Source organism: Panulirus ornatus, chromosome 18 (genome assembly GCF_036320965.1).
Source record: "Panulirus ornatus isolate Po-2019 chromosome 18, ASM3632096v1, whole genome shotgun sequence".
NCBI classification, from domain to species: Eukaryota; Metazoa; Arthropoda; class Malacostraca; order Decapoda; family Palinuridae; genus Panulirus; species Panulirus ornatus.
In genome coordinates, this window is record NC_092241.1 from 35,484,797 (window position 1) to 35,504,759 (window position 19,963).

At 41.2% G+C, this 19,963-nt stretch overlaps 1 protein-coding gene across 10 annotated transcripts in view; it reads left to right on the forward strand.

Annotated features, from left to right (window-relative positions):
• The first annotated feature begins 5,577 nt into the window (after nucleotides 1-5,577).
• The window catches only part of LOC139755028 (paired box protein Pax-2-A-like), a 231,974-nt gene continuing 217,588 nt past the window's right edge, over nucleotides 5,578-19,963 (forward strand). For all 10 annotated transcript variants that reach the window (XM_071672971.1, XM_071672970.1, XM_071672979.1 and 7 more), the window contains exon 1: nucleotides 5,578-6,623. The gene's annotated coding sequence lies outside the window, so the exon portion shown is untranslated. The remainder of the gene's footprint in view (nucleotides 6,624-19,963) is intronic.

Sequence of the window (19,963 nt, forward strand, 5' to 3'; positions counted from 1 at the left end):
TTATCAGCTCCGCCAAACAGTATCCACACAGCGGGTTGTGGCTAACCTGCCACTCAGAAGTTAAAGAGCTATAAATGAGGTCGGTCGGTATGCAAAGCATCTGCGTGTGGTCCAGTTAATTACCCGGACTGGTGTGAGGATCCTCTGTTCTCGATCTGTTATCGATTTACCTAGTCAACTGGGACCAACGGTACGTTACAGGATCCCGCGCTACATTTGGAGAGAAGATATTAAACAGTTCCTGCTGGAGGATAAACACCTGATTGTAGCAGAATATATCTAAAGCTCAGAAAGTGGACGGAGAGTCAGTAGAGATGTGGGTCAGAAAGCCATAGATATTGAAATGGAGCAAGTCATGCTAATTACAACTCCCCTGATGCCTTATCCATAGTATTAGATATATAGCTTCCGGCCTCGTTGGTATTGAATTCCTCATAATTAGACCCATAAATCATAACTTTCAAGGTCCCTCTCTCTCTACTTCATAATCTATTGTGTCTTTGTCTTAACGGTATAAAGTGCTTCCTTTATTCCAATTTCCTTTTTAGTGGATGAATCGTTACGATTGATAGATATTCAAGGGCCATCTACAAGTCTCAAGAAATTATTCTAGGTAAGACCAGAGGCGTTCGAATGTCGGAATGAGTGGAGGCCAGAGCAACGCATTGCGCATCACCAACGCGCCGTGTTAATCGTGTTGGGGAGAGGCATCGCTCATGCTCCCTAGAGACTCATTGCCAGGAACTGTCTCTGTGTGTCGCCTTTATCCTCCAGTAAATCGTCTTTCTTCAGGTAAATAGTCCTATAAAAGAGCGAGAGCCCCATTCCTCACCAGTGGTGGACTACCTGGGTCTGTGATAGGGATAAAGTGGTCATTTTAATTATGAATATATGAATGATCTTACCCTCTTAGGAATGTGTTATGACGTGTTTCCACATAATGAATACATGATGCAATCCTATTCTCAGTTTTATAGGTATCCCTCGGTCTGTATTGTGTTATTTGTATTAGAGACAGAAAAAAGATATCTCAATAGGATCGTTGTAGTGATCGCGTCTGATTAAGCTGATGAAAAGGTAAATGTTTATTCTTTAGTTAGTGACGGCATTTGGTTGGTATATATATATATATATATATATATATATATATATATATATATATATATATATATATATCGCACGCCAAGAATTTCCATCGCAATCACTGTATGGTACATGGTGAAATAAAATCGTTTATTTTCCACAGAACGGTACAAGTAAAATCGGTAAGATTAATGCAAAATTAGCCAATGTAAGACAGCGTGTTGATCCAATCGTAATAATATAAAACATCTTGCTTCTCAGTCTATCCAAAAGGCACAGCCTTAACATAATAACCACGTGAAGTTAGATTATCAGAGTAGGAACCGTCCAGTGCCTCACGCTGAATATGAATATCCTTTACAGCTACTACCTCTGTCCACATGTCCACGTTCCTTCACATCTCGGTCATCAGCGATATTCAGATTTTGTATATTAAAATCTTGGATGGTATTGCAGAAAAAATTAAATCTCTGCTTGACACTTGACTTACCTTTTGATGCTTACAGAGCGGATCGGGTTACTGAAACCAGACTTTTGATTTAGCAGATCACTGAATCACTAAAGTGGATATCACCCTCGCTGAACATCCAGATGATCATGTAAACATGTGGTAGACTGCATTGCATATGTAACTTTTTGACAGACCGAGTGAACTGCCCTGAAATTGCATTCGTCTGTTAACGAAACCTAATTTATCAAGTTAACCTTTGTGATTGTGCCGCTCACACTGTATTACATCTATTCTTACGGACGAACCTATGAATGCTGAACTAAAGACAACGTGTTTCTTGCCTCACTTACGCTCAGTCCTTAGTTAAACAGTGGAATTCTCTCGAACCGTAAAAAAAATAGATGAATATTTCCTCATGTGTACAACCAGGGTAATAAACAGAAGATTGCCACACTACCTGGACATAACAAAGGATATTGTAGACGATACTTATGCGACAGGAAGGCTGGGGACACCGTGTTTACTACGCAGAAAACAGTCCTTAACATTATTCACATACTGTGTCCCCGAACTCTGTAAACATCTATCTTGATCACTTCAAGGACGCGATCGTGTTTCTATGTTCGGAGGTCCTATTTCAAAGGAAGGGGTAACGGTGGTATGAGGTCGGGTGATTTGTAGCTGCAAACTGGTATGGTAACATTGATGGTCATTACTGCAGAACACATCTAGTGTTGGAGGTCGTTAGGACACACAACCGCTGTGTATCGAACTTGCAGCGTGGGGGAGGAGGTCGTGGTAAGGATGGTGACGGGTGACTGGCCGTCCTTGAGCGTCGTGGGGCCGAGCCTCCCCGGTAACGTGTGGGAGAGGCAAGAGAAGTCGCCAGCAGTCGCAGATAGAAAAAAAGAATCATGATATGGGATCGCCCGTGTGTTGGTAAATACTTCCCGTTTACGAGCTCCCGAAAACAAAAAAAAAAGGTAGAATTTTGTTTATATAATCATAAACCTGAATAAGTTACACAGACGTTTTATTAGTTATACAAGTCAAGAGAAAAAACTCCACTACATTGCTAAGGACCATGAGGCCAGAATACCGTTGGTATAGATGTTATCACTGTCGTACGTGTATAGCTTTCAAATAAGGAGGTTTAAAAGGCTCTGGCCGTCATTACGATGCATTGCTGCCATAAATGGTTTGGCAGAGCTGCTCATCACTGGCGGTCGACCCTTTTATGGTAGGGAGGGGCCGGCCAGGACTTTCCCAGGTGTACGAACCATGGTTCCCGTCACCAGGTGTGAGGACTGCTCGGGCCAGGGTGAGGATAGAGCAAACAGGGAATCCCCGGATGTAATGGCCAAGCTGCCTGTGAATGGAATCCATGTCCGGGCTAGGATGAGAACAGCAGACCAGAGAATCTTTATCTGAGTAGAGGAAGCTGCCTGTCGTTGGATGCCTGGCTTGTCTTTGCCAAGACAAGGACAGCAAGAAGGGAAGTCCCCCACCCCTGTGCTGGCCAAGCTGGCCGTCACTGGATACTCAGACTGTCCTGGCCAAGAGACACCGGCCAGCCAGGGAGCCCTGAGTGTGCTGGTAGCGCCACCTTCCACTGGTTGCGTGTTGTCAGGGGGATGACGGTATGCCGAAAAATCCTTCAGCTCACCGAACCAAACCCCCTGCTACAACCTATGTTTCCTCAAATGAGGTAAATATGCACTAAGTTTCCATAATAAACTGGAACTTCAAACCTATGAAACCATGAAACGTGCCAGTGAAGCATCCCAGGGGATTGTCAAAAGTCAGCATTAACACTGTTAGAATATAGTATGAAGAATGAAAATGAAGTATTCTTCATGGATGTGTGAACTTGTTTATATTAACAACAAATGCTACTTAGTCCTTTAGTGTAGGATGAGTCCCTCCGTGGTCGCCACGCGAAGGGTAAACGTTCACCTTTACGTTCTGTTAGAGGTAGAGCTTGGATTTATACCATCTGTTTTTAAGAGGCTTAAGAAAAAGGAAAGATATGTAATATACATTTGCAGGTGGTTAGGACTTCCTTTTGGGACTTGCCATCTGGCAGATGTAGATATTGTATCTTTGATTTTCACTTTTGTTTTGGTGGTGTCGATTCCCAGTTATTGTTGTTATGCAGTGTTAACAACGGTTTACCAACATTTTATAATAGATATTCAATGTTGATATCATACTTCCAATTACAGAAATATTCACTTTCATAAATCTGTTTTAGAAGGAAAAATTGGATTATTATCCGTTAGCATTGAAGTCTCCTCGGAGCCTCCATCTCTCGTTATAAGAGAAAACACGTTCCATATGTAATTCTTTTTCTTTCAAACTCAGAATTACTAAAGTATGGCAATAGTAGTTGTCATAGACGCATGTACTGGGGTATGTTTCCAGGGTCTTGTGCAGAAAGTGCATCGCTGGACAGTATTGGACTTTCCAAGTCAAGGGATACAAGTATATGGGAGGGGTGGCAGCTGGGGAAGTTCACCATTCAGGAGGGATACCGAGTGACTCCTGGGACCAAGCTGCCGACTTAGAATATTAGAATATAGTTCATTCGTCAAACCGATTATCGGTTCTACACGAACACTGTCGGGATCATATCAGACTTTCTTCTTTTCAAGTAAAACACAGAGAATGGACTGGTAACTGAGAAGATTTTCGTATGACTCTTCCTCCTTTCCATAGTAAGTTTTTAGATGCAGAAACCAAACGGTGACAGGTCTTTACAGTTTCTAGAATTTAGATAGAGTATCCCTTTCAGCAGCAAAATCAGACACGAAGCAAAGGAAGCTAAGATAGACATTGATAGTAACTCCTGTGATAACAAAAGGAGAGTCTCAGATTGACAGAGTTGTGACAAGAGAGATGGGACAAAGTATGGCTCATTTACATGGGGTGATAACATATATGGGCACAAAACTGGGTTACAGAGGTGACAGTATGGCAGTAGTTTGGTAACAGCACTGGGAAAAATTACTTTTCAAATGGTGACGGTAATAAATACTACTTACATAAATCGAAATTAGTCATACATTGTAGGCTTGAGGGGGATGATCAAGGATGGCCAGTGAAATAGAAAAAAAGGAGAAAGACAAAGGTATTTGAGAAGCAGGTCATAAAGTAACGTTATCTTTGGACAAATAGAATAATTCATTATAGTTACACTGATAGAGGATGTGTTACTTAAACACACGGGATCACTCTGTCGAAAAGGACATCATAAGTCATCATAGCACTGATGAGAATGCGAAGTGTTGTGCTCAGACGTAATTTACTTTTTTTTTCCCCCAATTCGAACATTGATTAAAAATCTTGGCTTAAAACGTTGCTCTAAAGTTATTTCATACTCGGATGCTAATTTCCTAGTTGACGTGGAGTCTGTTAGTAGGGCGGCGCGACAGATTGCGACGATGGGGAGAGCGGCGGAGATGGCTGATGGAGGAGTGGAGCGGAGGGCGCCTCGTGGGGTTACTGTGTGCTGCTGGCGCGGGGGGACGGGAACTATGCTGACGTCACTCCTTCATTCCCGGATGTCACGGAGGGTGACTGGGGGGTGGGAGGGTAAGTGGCCGACTGCTTGAGGGCGGAACTACAACGCGACATGCACTCCCTCATTCCAGCACCCAGTATCCCTTCACTGCCGCCCGCACCAGCGCCACTACCTGCATTTGAGACTACTACTAGCCCTTACATGTCCAGAAATTACTGCATGACTATATAATCCCGACCCAGATACACTTCCACCCAGAGGCATTTGAAGGCTATGAAAAAGGAAAGATGCATGAAGCATAAGAGGCAATTGAAGTCAACTGGAGCGACTCTGGCAGTGTGAGTGTCTGGTAGAATGGCTGGGAAGCGTGACGGGGGAATAGGGCGGGTCGTGGGGGGAAGTAAGCGTGGGCGGGCCCCTGGGGCAGGGGCGGTGCATGCGAGGCGAAGGAGGCGGGTCGAGCAGCGTACTCCAGGGCGGTCGTGGGGACCCGCTCTCTTCACACAGTTGCGTGGCAGCCGCTCGCTCGGCAAGTCGCGCGTTACAATTGCTCTTGCAGTCCCATCAGATCGATCCTGTCCGTGTCCTAGTGCCTTAGTGCCCACTGGATAAGCCTGCTCGTAAGACTTGGCCCTTGAAAAGTCTCTTAACCACTCAGAGGGATATTGAGGAGACTTTTATCCGTTGGTTCTCCATAGATATTTGAATGATTTCAGTTCAGGAAGTCATTCCAGAACGGATTTATTATCCTCTGGTTCCGTGAAACGGTTCCATGTTGTGTTTGGAAAGATAAGCCCTACACCAGAGGTGATCCACCTCCGGAGCAGCACTCGGTAAACAGTTAGTAGCGAAGCTGTACGGAGTGACCGCTCTCTTAATTTACAGTGGTCTGGTTGACGCAGTGTAAAATCATATGTGGCGGGTAGCTTACGGACTAACAAAGTGACTCAGTGTGTGTGTATACATAGTTTCTTGAATATGTTTGAGAATCTCTGAAGGACAGTCAAAATTGCAGTTGTTGTTTCTTGTGTTAGAAGTTTGTGCCGTTTGCCGTCTTTTCCAGGACTTGAATGTATGTTCACTCTAGTCTTCTCAGGTGAATATCGTATGTGAATTCCAACGTCGATATTGCGTTTGTATTCCATAAGATGGTAAATTCAGCCAGTGGACTGAACTCTGTGATTTCAACGTGACCAAGAAGTGAGCTCAACTTAAAGTTTAGCGCGAGATGCCGGGACTGCAAGTCATGTAAAGTCATGCAAGAAATCCTTTAGTTTCACAGCAAAATATTCAATATCATTTCACGGATTTACAGCATTCTAGTCTATCTTGACACTGTGGGATGGACCTTTAAAACTGTGAGTTTCATATTGAAGAAACTAGTTCTAAAGACCATAAAAAAAGAATCGCGAACCTTGGTTAATTCTTGTTGATATAGCTTAACCCCGAACTCAAGTCTTGATTTACTCTCACGTGTGATAAAACACTGTGCAAGCAGGATACAGCTATATTAGGATACACCAGTGGTCTGCAGTGCCCTCGTCATCCTATACCAAGCCAGATAAGGTAAGAAATCTATGTAACCATTTTCTAATCCAAAAACCTCTATACTTGTTAAAATGGCTGCTAAGCCATTATATTAAAGATGAAAGAACATTGTCACTGAAGTCGACCAACAAGTTAATATTCAAAGCAACGCTCCGTCATATGTCCTCAGTCTCGTAAGAAATGTTCGTGACAAGAATGCCAATATCGACAATGCAGAAGTGAAACATATAGTCTTTACCATTGAAGAGTGGCATTTACACACGTGTCATCCATCCTGATAACCAGCATTAGAAAAAATAGTTTAAGAAAGCCGTGTAGTGAAAGAGGAGAGACAATAGACACCTTTCGAAGGGTGAGGACACAAATAAGCCAATATTACGATAAAGTGAACCCAACACCTGGATACTGGTCATCCCTCACCCTGGAGGACCCGGCAACTGGCCACTGATCACCTCCCACCTTGGGTGTGGGTCATCTCCCACACTGGAGGACCCAGCACCTGGTGCGGGTCACCTCCCACCCTAGATGACGTAGCAGTTGGTCTTTGGTCATCTCCCACCCTTTAGGACCCAACACCTAGTCACTGGTCACCTCCCATCCTAGATGACTCAGCGTTTGGTCTTTGGTCACGTCTCACCCTGGAAGACCCAGCGTCTACCTCCCACCCGTATTGAGGATCATCTCCCACATTGGAGGAACCAACACCAGATGCAGGTCGCCTTTTGCCGTGGATGACCCAACACCTGGTCACTGGTCACCTCCCACCATAGATGACCCAGTAATTGGTCTTTGGCCACTTTTGACCCCAGAGGAAACAGCACCTGGCCACTGATCAACTCCCACCCTCCAGTGGAGGACCCAGCACCTGGCCACTGGTCACCTTCCACTCTGGAGAACGGTTGGTCAAGGTGTAAAGGAAGGGAATGACTACTCTTGTGACGAACTCTACGGGAATTGTGTCTCCGTTTCTGGCTCGCACGATTGTAATCCCTTAGATAAATTAGTAATATATATATGTATATTCTTTTCTTTTCTTTTAAACTATTTGCCATTTCCCGCGTTAGCGAGGTAGCGTTAAGAACAGAGGACTGGGCCTTTTTTGGAATATCCTCACCTGGCCCCCTCTGTTCCTTCTTTTGGAAAATTAAAAAAAAAAATGAGAGGGGAGGATTTCCAGCCCCCCGCTCCCTCCCCTTTTAGTCGCCTTCTACGACACGCAGGGAATACGTGGGAAGTATTCTTAATCCCCTATCCCCAGGGATAGTATATGTATATATATATATATATATATATATATATATATATATATATATATATATATAATACCTCAAACTGCTCTTTGATAAGTATCTGTATATCTTGAGCTACGAGTCCAGAAACATTAAATTCATATTATGGCGATAACATGATACGGTGGTCAGAACTCTCCCCTGAGCTAAAACAACGATGGTTAGAATATACATATTATTTTGACGTCGTGTTTATTCGTGGGTAATCAGGTCTATTACAAGATGTCTGTTGTGTCTTAGAATTTTTTTGCTTCATATCTTTTATAGACGCTGCACATCATGAAAATACGAGCTTGCATTATACATCTTTCGAACTAGTTATCAGATATAAATTTCATTACGTTACGATATATATGTACTAACGTAGTCATCTACTTCATCGTAAACAAAATCTCCCATGATTATCTTTGTGTGATCGAAACTTCTGCCACTTATGTTTTTTCTTGACGACATAGGTAATGAACATGCTTAAAACATGGAACTCTTAATTCTACGTCCGTAGTTATTTTCATGATCCCTGTAATCAGATTCTACTTCTGTATCCATAGTTACCCTTACAGTCCCTATAATCACTAGTTATATCATCAAACTTGTCATGAGGATGTTGTCTGTCTGCTGACTTCCTTCCTGGAGGAGAAATGATGATTACCAATAAAATGTTGTAATGGGCATCTGATTAGTCATTTCATTGGAAATTACACATAATTTGCTCATATATATCAACTATAATATCCTTATTTGTATCAACTGTCATCCGTCTCGATGCTGTATAACCTTTAACAGTCTTCATTGACCATATGGGCCACATGTATAGTGAGAGTGTACACTTGTGGTCTTAGAATTATCTTTAACACCTGAAGAAGGTGTTAAAGATGTTTCGGTTGATGGATGTAGCTTGACGTTCACGGCCTTAATGACCCTGGGCAGTTGATAGAACTAAAGCCCAAACAACCAACAAACCATTGACCAATTTGGTTCTGTTAATCACAGCTTTGCAACCTCTTTTCAAGCATGCGTCTGTGGATGACGTTGGACTTGCCCAGACTGAGCCTAGGACACGTGTCAGCAGACAGCTGGGGTCGCCAGTCGCTACACAGCTGACGTGCTCAGGGGTGAAAAGTTCCTCCCCCCTTACCCCAATTTCTCCCCTTATTTATGACATATATTTCCCTTGTGCCTTAATGTCGAGTAGCGGCGTGTGCTCTCTGATTGTAGTCAGTGTCTGGAGAACTCTTAATTGTGTCTCGCATCTTACATTAAAGGCTGAAATACGAGAGGAAGGAGGGAGCTAGAACTGACGAAGGGGAATTTTGTTCCCCTCGCGAAGGTAGATAGGTCTGTATGTGGATGGGTGGGTAGGTAGGTAGGGACAATACCACCTGCTCGCGGGTCCGTCTGCCTCGGTTCTGCCAGCGTCCGTTCCATCAGACTCCGCCAAAGGGAAGCCATAGAGTGAGGGGTTGCGTGGTTCAACCATGTGGAGCTTCTTATTTCATACTTGAGATGTGTTTACTTAAGGACTTAATAGGGTGCAATAGGGTGCTTGATAGAGTAATGCCAGGAAGTACTTCTCTCATCACCTCTAAGTTGCTTTGCACTCTGTGAAAAACTTTATATGTAACTGGTTCATGAATATAGAAGGTTACCTAGCGGACTTGTTTAACGCTAGAAATGATAGAAATATAGAGGAAGAGAATATATATATATATATATATATATATATATATATATATATATATATATATATATATATATATATATGCTCACTTTATTAAAAGCATTATTCATAAAGTTTTCAACGTAGGAGAAGGTTTATAAATGTCAATACTACAGATGTTATTAACCGGGAACAAAAGGAAACTAATGATTCTAACGTAAAGTGATGTTCCCCATTAAACACTTCCGCCATGGTGGATTATTATAGGGTTGTGGGTTCGTATCCTCCCTTGGTGGCATAAATATTCAGCAGTGCTAAATGCACCTCTTCATGCAGTAATTCAGTCAGTCTAAAACAACCTCCAGGCTAATATTAGTAACTGTTTAACTTCATCAGCTGTAACAAATCATCTTGTCATATAGAGAAATTATGTAGATATAAGGTAGATAAATTGTGAGTATAAGGTAGAGAAACTATGTAAGTATAAGGTTGAGAAATTCTGCAAGTATAAGGTAGCAAATAATGTAAGAATAAGGAAATTGTTCACGTGCTTTTCACATATAGCGTTCTAGTTGATTCCCTTGTGCCCAGCTAGGCATAATGACTCGTCGTAGAAATGTCAGCCTCCCATTATCTTGAGACCAACACGTGGATATAGAAGGATACATGTCGTGTTTAACAGAGAACATGGATAAAGGTAGACACAACGAAATTTGAGGAAGAAAAGTTATAGGATGGTAGCTGATATAAACAAAGAAATAGGGCATAAGGTTAAGGGAATTAACGAAACGGGTAAGATATCGTGAGGGATGGAAGTTTGTGAAACTTAAGAAAGGCAGAAGAAGGCGATTTTTTTAAATAGATTTCCAGGAGTAACTGTGGCTGTGCTTGTGAAAAACCATAAGCATACCTGAGAATATATACACAGGTAAATGAGAGACTAAAGCTGGGTCTCTTGTGCAAGTTTGTCTCTCGGATGCTTTTGCAGGAGAGAAGCAAAGATTTATAAACATATAGGAAAGGTACAGCGGGGGTGAAGAAGTGAACATCAACTACATCACAATGATATATCGCGAAAGATTTCTGATTGAAAATAAGACGTGAGGAATGCAGGCACGGATATTAGTCTCGTATAACTGGATGTGTTTCTTCACGGCGAATAATCTTAGCATTCCACTGATAAATTATTTCTGGTTACGTAACAACATTTCATGCATTAGTTAGCAAAACCTTTATTCATTTATCTATCTATTGATGTATATATTTGCTATTTCTCGCGTTAACGAGGTAACGTCATGAACAGAGGACTGAGCCTTAGAGGGAAAATGCTCAGTTGGCCCCCTTCTCTGTTCCTTCATTTAGAAGAGTAAAAACTGGAAGGGAGGATTTCCAGACCCCCGCTCCCTCCCCTTTTAGTCGCCTTCTACGACACGCAGGGAATACGTGGGAAGTATTCTTTTTTTGTCATTCCCAGGGATAATATATATATATATATATATATATATATATATATATATATATATATATATATATATATATATATATATATATATATAATCTTCCGAACTCCATCTGCAAGAAGTTACACCGCAAGCGAAAGGTTACTTTCGGTAGGATGCTCATCTTCAGTAATCGCAAAGAAGTCCATTCTCGTGGGAGAATCTTTATCCAAGGAGTACGCATTTTTTTTTTTTTCTTTCTTTTCTGCGTTGAGTGCAGACTCGATGCTGCAGAGACCTCACAGAAAGGTTTTCGGGTTTATAAGATGAAAAGAATATATATATATATATATATATATATATATATATATATATATATATATATATGGAAGTTTCACACTTGATCGTCTTTTTCCGCGTTACTGAGGTAACACGATGAACTGACGAATAAAGGTCGCATCCGCTCGCATACATTCTCTAGCTGTCATGTGTAATGTACACTACCAAAGATCACTATCGACATCCAGCCCCTGCAGACCTTTCCTAGACACTACGCATGTCCTGGCTTAGTCCATTTACAGCACGTCGACACCGGTATACTACATCGTTCCAGTTCACTCTATCCTGTGCACGCCTTTCACACTCCTGCATGTTCAGGTCCCGATCGCTCAAAATCTTTTTCACTCCACCCTTCCATCTCCAGTTTGGTCTCCCCGTTCTCCTTGTTCCCTGTACTTCTAACATGTATTTCCTCTTTTTTCAACCATTCCTCACCCATTCTTTCCATATGTCCAAAGCATTTCAGCACACCCTCTTCAGCTCTCTCAACTGCACCCTCATTGTCACGACGCATCTCTCTTACCCTTTTATAACTTACTCGATTAAGTCGCCTCACTACATAATGTCCTCATACATTTAACTTCCCACATACCTACAGTCCTCTGCTACAGTCTAATCTATAGCCAATGCCTCGCGTCCATGTGAAAATAATGAGACAACTATATATCCAAACATAACCATTTTTGCCCTCAACAATGTCCCTCGCCACACATTCTTCAGTGCTCCGAGAATCTTTGCTCCCTCACCCACCTGATGACTCACTTCCGCTTTCATGGTTCCATTCACTAATAAGCCCCCTTCCAGATACCTAAAAGACTTCATTTCCTCCAATTATCTTCATTCAAACTCTCACACCAACCCGACCTGTCCCTAAAATCTGCTAAATCTAATAACCTTGCTTTTATTCACATTTACTCTCAACTTGCTCCTTTCACACACCATTCCATGCTCAGTTACCATGTTTTGCAGTTTCACAGTCGAATATATATATATATATATATATATATATTGACGTTGCTATTGACGTTTGTGTGAATAAATTGTACATTTCCTTTTCCATAGCCAGAGGTTGAACCATTATGTGACATTCATTTTTTCATTCATTTTAAGCTAAAAGTTTGTTTTCTAAATTGTTTCTTACATTTTTCATATGTATATATATGTATGTGTGTGTGTGTGTGTGTATGTGCGTATGTGTGTGTATGTGTGTGTGTGTGTGTATGTATATATATATGTATATTATCCCTGGGGATAGGGGTGAAAGAATACTTCCCACGTATTCCTCGCGTGTCGTAGAAAGCGACTAGAGGGGACGGGAGCGGGGGGCCGGAAATCCTCCCCTCCTTGTATTAACTTTCTAAAATGGGAAACAGAAGAAGGAGTCACGCGGGGAGTGATCATCCTCCTCGAAGGCTCAGAGTGGGGTGCCTAAATGTGTGTGGATGTAACCAAGATGTGAAAAAAGGAGAGATAGGTAGTATGTTTGAGGAAAGGAACCTGGATGTTTTGGCTCTGAGTGAAACGAAGCTCAAGGGTAAAGGGGAAGAGTGGTTTGGAAATGTCTGGGGAGTGAAGTCAGGGGTTAGTGAGAGGACAAGAGCAAGGGAAGGAGTAGCAATACTCCTGAAGCAGGAGTTGTGGGAGTATGTGATAGAATGTAAGAAAGTAAATTCTCGATTAATATGGGTAAAATTGAAAGTTGATGGAGAGAGGTGGGTGATTATTGGTGCATATGCACCTGGGCATGAGAAGAAAGATCATGAGAGGCAAGTGTTTTGGGAGCAGCTGAATGAGTGTGTTAGCGGTTTTGATGCACGAGACCGGGTTATAGTGATGGGTGATTTGAATGCAAAGGTGAGTAATGTGGCAGTTGAGGGAATAATTGGTATGCATGGGGTGTTCAGTGTTGTAAATGGAAATGGTGAAGAGCTTGTAGATTTATGTGCTGAAAAAGGACTGATGATTGGGAATACCTGGTTTAAAAAGCGAGATATACATAAGTATACTTATGTAAGCAGGAGAGATGGCCAGAGAGCGTTATTGGATTACGTGTTAATTGACAGGCGTGCGAAAGAGAGACTTTTGGATGTTAATGTGCTGAGAGGTGCAACTGGAGGGATGTCTGATCATTATCTTGTGGAGGCTAAGGTGAAGATTAGTATGGGTTTTCAGAAAAGAGGAGTGAATGTTGGGGTGAAGAAGGTGGTGAGAGTAAGTGAGCTTGGGAAGGAGACCTGTGTGGGGAAGTACCAGGAGAGACTGTGTACAGAATGGAAAAAGGTGAGAACAATGGAAGTAAGGGGAGTGGGGGAGGAATGGGATGTATTTAGGGAATCAGTGATGGATTGCGCAAAAGATGCTTGTGGCATGAGAAGAGTGGGAGGTGGGCTGTTTAGAAAGGGTAGTGAGTGGTGGGATGAAGAAGTAAGAGTATTAGTGAAAGAGAAGAGAGAGGCATTTGGACGATTTTTGCAGGGAAAAAATGCAATTGAGTGGGAGAAGTATAAAAGAAAGAGACAGAAGGTCAAGAGAAAGGTGCAAGAGGTGAAAAAAAGGGCAAATGAGAGTTGGGGTGAGAGACTATCAGTAAATTTTAGGGAGAATAAAAAGATGTTCTGGAAGGAGGTAAATAGGGTGCGTAAGACAAGGGAGCAAATGGGAACTTCAGTGAAGGGCGTAAATGGGGAGGTGATAACAAGTAGTGGTGATGTGAGAAGGAGATGGAATGAGTATTTTGAAGGTTTGTTGAATGTGTCTGATGACAGAGTGGCAGATATAGGGTGTTTTGGTCGAGGTGGTGTGCAAAGTGAGAGGGTTAGGGAAAATGATTTGGTAAACAGAGAAGAGGTAGTAAAAGCTTTGCGGAAGATGAAAGCCGGCAAGGCAGCAGGTTTGGATGGTATTGCAGTGGAATTTAAAAAAAAAAAGGGGGTGACTGTATTGTTGACTGGTTGGTAAGGTTATTTAATGTATGTATGACTCATGGTGAGGTGCCTGAGGATTGGCGGAATGCGTGCATAGTGCCATTGTACAAAGGCAAAGGGGATAAGAGTGAGTGCTCAAATTACAGAGGTATAAGTTTGTTGAGTATTCCTGGTAAACTATATGGGAGGGTATTGATTGAGAGGGTGAAGGCATGTACAGAGCATCAGATTGGGGAAGAGCAGTGCGGTTTCAGAAGTGGTAGAGGATGTGTGGATCAGGTGTTTGCTTTGAAGAATGTATGTGAGAAATACTTAGAAAAGCAAATGGATTTGTATGTAGCATTTATGGATCTGGAGAAGGCATATGATAGAGTTGATAGAGATGCTCTGTGGAAGGTATTAAGAATATATGGTGTGGGAGGCAAGTTGTTAGAAGCAGTGAAAAGTTTTTATCGAGGATGTAAGGCATGTGTACGTGTAGGAAGAGAGGAAAGTGATTGGTTCTCAGTGAATGTAGGTTTGCGGCAGGGTGTGTGTGATGTCTCCATGGTTGTTTAATTTGTTTATGGATGGGGTTGTTAGGGAGGTAAATGCAAGAGTCCTGGAAAGAGGGGCAAGTATGAAGTCTGTTGGGGATGAGAGAGCTTGGGAAGTGAGTCAGTTGTTGTTCGCTGATGATACAGCGCTGGTGGCTGATTCATGTGAGAAACTGCAGAAGCTGGTGACTGAGTTTGGTAAAGTGTGTGGAAGAAGAAAGTTAAGAGTAAATGTGAATAAGAGCAAGGTTATTAGGTACAGTAGGGTTGAGGGTCAAGTCAATTGGGAGGTGAGTTTGAATGGAGAAAAACTGGAGGAAGTGAAGTGTTTTAGATATCTGGGAGTGGATCTGTCAGCGGATGGAACCATGGAAGCGGAAGTGGATCATAGGGTGGGGGAGGGGGCGAAAATTTTGGGAGCCTTGAAAAATGTGTGGAAGTCGAGAACATTATCTCGGAAAGCAAAAATGGGTATGTTTGAAGGAATAGTGGTTCCAACAATGTTGTATGGTTGCGAGGCGTGGGCTATGGATAGAGTTGTGCGCAGGAGGATGGATGTGCTGGAAATGAGATGTTTGAGGACAATGTGTGGTGTGAGGTGGTTTGATCGAGTAAGTAACGTAAGGGTAAGAGAGATGTGTGGAAATAAAAAGAGCGTGGTTGAGAGAGCAGAAGAGGGTGTTTTGAAATGGTTTGGGCACATGGAGAGAATGAGTGAGGAAAGATTGACCAAGAGGATATATGTGTCGGAGGTGGAGGGAACGAGGAGAAGAGGGAGACCAAATTGGAGGTGGAAAGATGGAGTGAAAAAGATTTTGTGTGATCGGGGCCTGAACATGCAGGAGGGTGAAAGGAGGGCAAGGAATAGAGTGAATTGGAGCGATGTGGTATACAGGGGTTGACGTGCTGTCAGTGGATTGAATCAAGGCATGTGAAGCGTCTGGGGTAAACCATGGAAAGCTGTGTAGGTATGTATATTTGCGTGTGTGGACGTGTGTATGTACGTGTGTATGGGGGTTGGGCCATTTCTTTCGTCTGTTTCCTCGCGCTACCTCGCAAACGCGGGAGACAGCGACAAAGTATAAAAAAAAAAAAAAAAAAAAAAAAAAAAAAAAAAAAAAAATATATATATATATATATATATATATATATATATATATATATATTTGAAGAATGTGTGGAAGTCGAGAACATTATCTCGGAAAGCAAAAATGGGTATGTTTGAAGGAATAGTGGTTCCAACAATGTTGTATGGTTGCGAGGCGTGGGCTATGGATAGAGTTGTGCGCAGGAGGATGGATGTGCTGGAAATGAGATGTTTGAGGACAATGTGTGGTGTGAGGTGGTTTGATCGAGTGAGTAACGTAAGGGTAAGAGAGATGTGTGGAAATAAAAAGAGCGTGGTTGAGAGAGCAGAAGAGGGTGTTTTGAAGTGGTTTGGGCACATGGAGAGAATGAGTGAGGAAAGATTGACCAAGAGGATATATGTGTCGGAGGTGGAGGGAACGAGGAGAAGAGGGAGACCAAATTAGAGGTGGAAAGATGGAGTGAAAAAGATTTTGTGTGATCGGGGCCTGAACATGCAGGAGGGTGAAAGGAGGGCAAGGAATAGAGTGAATTGGAGTGATGTGGTATACCGGGGTTGACGTGCTGTCAGTGGATTGAATCAAGGCATGTGAAGCGTCTGGGGTAAACCATGGAAAGCTGTGTAGGTATGTATATTTGCGTGTGTGGACGTATGTATATACATGTGTATGGGGGGGGGTTGGGCCATTTCTTTCGTCTGTTTCCTTGCGCTACCTCGCAAACGCGGGAGACAGCGACAAAGTATAATATAATAATAATAATAATATATATATATATATATATATATATATATATATATATATATATATATATATATATATATATATATATAATTTTTCTTTTTTTTTTATACATATTCGCATTATCCCGCATTAGCAAGGTAGCGTTTAGAACAGAGGAGTTAGCCTTAGAGGGTATATTCTCACTTGACCCACCTCTCCATTCCTTCTTTTGGAAAATTATAAACGGGAGGGGAGTATATTTTTTTTCTCTCTCTCTCTCTCTCTCTCTCTCTCTCTCTCTCTCTCTCTCTCTCTCCCCTTTTAGTCGCCTTCTCCGACACGCAGGGAATACGTGGGAAGTATTCTTTCTCTCCCATCCTCAGGGATAATTATATATATATATATATATATATACGTGTGTGGACATGTGTATGTACATGTGTATGGGGGGGGGGGGGTTGGGCCATTTCTTTCGTCTGTTTCCTTGCGCTACCTCGCAGACGCGGGAGACAGCGACAAAGTATAAAAAAAAAAAAAAAAAAAAAAAAAAATATATATATATATATATATATATATATATATATATATATATATATATATATATATATATGAAGGCGTGATTTCTAAAACGACATAATCAGTAAATTATTCTGTGATATCAGTTATTTCAATAGACAGATCAGTAGAAGTTTGATAAATCCCAATATTAGATATATTCTTATCACCTAGGAGGTCATAACTGTATTATGAGGGCCGTACTGGAGGAGCTGATGATTATAATCGAGAAGCGAGACACTGATACAAATGTGAACACTTTAATGCATCGTTACGAGTGGCTGAGAAACGTAATGTGGGTACGTTGTGCGTGTGCCTCCAGATGGTCGTCAGTTATATGAAGATGCTCGTCTTGAATGTGTCGTAACCTGTAACGAATGAACGATACATTAACGCCTTTGAACATATTGTATTTACATGATTACAGTTGACTGGAAGTTATGCCTTTAATTTTCAAAAAGATTTTGAGTGTATTTTTGTAATTAAAATTACTCCGTCTTTTGTATAAATTTTCGCGAAGTTGTTCATAATTTTTTCTAGATAACTAAGAATTTTATTCCAACGGTTTAATTTTTTTTTTTCAAGGGTTCAACTGTTTCAATATGTGTCGTTGAAGATCTGTAAATCTTTAAGTAACGTAATTTTCTCTTTACTGACTCTCTTTCCGTAAAATGAAAGAAAAAAAACAACGTAGCAAATATGGAGTGCAGTTGTTTATGCTATAAAGTTAGCCTTATGTTCTCCTGGACTTAAGGGCAGATATTTTCCTCTGATACCAATATATGTTGATAACCAGTACGCTTTAGACCTGAATCAAGGCCTAGTGCCACTGATCTGCTTTTTTAGGAAGTAGAGAGGTCTATCCTTTTTATATGCCTAAGGTGAACTTAATGAAGAACTTGATCAGATGATATGAAGCGCGTGTCAATATATATATATATATATATATATATATATATATATATATATATGGGAGCGGGAGCTGGAAATCCTCCCCTTGTTTTTTTTTTTTTCCCAAAAGAAGGAACAGAGAAGGGGGCCAGGTGAGGATATTCCCTCAGAGGCCCAGTCCTCTGTTCTTAACGCTACCTTGGTAATGCGGGAAATGGCGAATAGTTTGAAAGAAATATATATATATATATATATATATATATATATATATATATATATATATATATATATATATATATATATAATCATTACTGCTCGCCTTTTCCTGCTTTAGCGAGATTGCACCAGGAACAAATTGAGAAATGGCTTCATCCTTATACATCCACTCAAATATAATTGTCCACTTTTGAAAGGATTAGATGTTGATTCATATTGACAGAGCGTTAGTACTAGTGTTGTGTGATCCATTTGGCAGTCCCGGCTACAACCTGCAACACCTTCGTGTCCTGCATTATAGAAGTAGACTGAATACTGAAATTGACTGCTGCTCTGGTGCACTGCACAAGAACGTGAATGTGCAATTCTCTGCTTATGCTTCCCCTTTGTCTTTATATCCTAAGAATATAGGCTCATACTGTACTATTTGTGAACCCTTTATTTGAAACTATAGTTAATTTGTGTAATTGTGCTGTTTTATGTAATTATTACTTCAGAAACGAGGAAGTGGAAATAGGAATTATGATATACTTCACATTGTAAACAAGACTTACCATAATGGTTCATACCAAATTTGATTATGCCCGTGGTGTATCGGTTAGCGTTCCTGACCTTAAAGCATTCACGGGCCGCCCATGGTAGAGCGCATAGGTTCGAATCCTGGTTAATGCAATTGGTCCACAGGCAACACAGCTGTTCATCCACCCCTAGGGGTTGGTTGATACAATGGGTACCTAGATCAGATTATATATATATATATATATATATATATATATATATATATATATATATATATATATATATATATATATATATATATATTCCTATGAGTCCACGGGGAAAATGAAACACGATAAGTTCCCAAGTGCACTTTAGTGTAATAATCATATATATAGATGAATATATATATATATATATATATATATATATATATATATATATATATATATAGTATATGTAGCGTTAATGGAATGGCCTTGATTAGGGCCTCAGCTGCCTGTACCATCTCAGCTAACATAAGAAAATTAAATAATGTAATACAGTATATTTCTTGTATGTCGTAACGCAGACTGGTGTCCAGCGGAGCAAAAGAACTAGGTGAGGCTAGGTAGTACAGAGGCCTCTGACGGAAGCTCAGAACTGGTCATTACGAGAGGAACTGCCGCATCTGGCTGGGTTCCGCAGGAAGTTGTGCTCCACGTAAACTTCTCGTGTCCCTACAAGTCCTACTATCCGACTTACCTGTTCCATATAGTCGTGTTGGCCTCGTATATACTGTCAACTCATCAGAAGCCTCCCTGCTCTGTTCCGAGAAGTTTCTTCTTTTCTGTCCCATTTCATGTAAATGCTGTCTTCTAAAACCCCACCTTCCATCAGTTTCCTGTCACGGTTAACTTCATTTCGTAATCTGTCCCATCACATTTTCCCTGTCTGGTCTAAGAAGTCCATTTACACAGCTTCAGTTCTTTCGTCTTATGGTTCTGTTATCATATATATAGGGTCCCAGAAATGTTTGTGTTCTTCTGTCATGTCAACCAACGTCTTGTCTTGTCGAAGCTTATCATTTCTAACCTGTTGCCTTATGATTTGACCCAACAAGCATCATCCTTACCCACCGTTTCCTATAATGACCATGTATTCCAAACCTCAACAGTTACTGTTTGGCCACCCTTCCTCAGGTCATCGTATTCGAAAAGTCCTGTT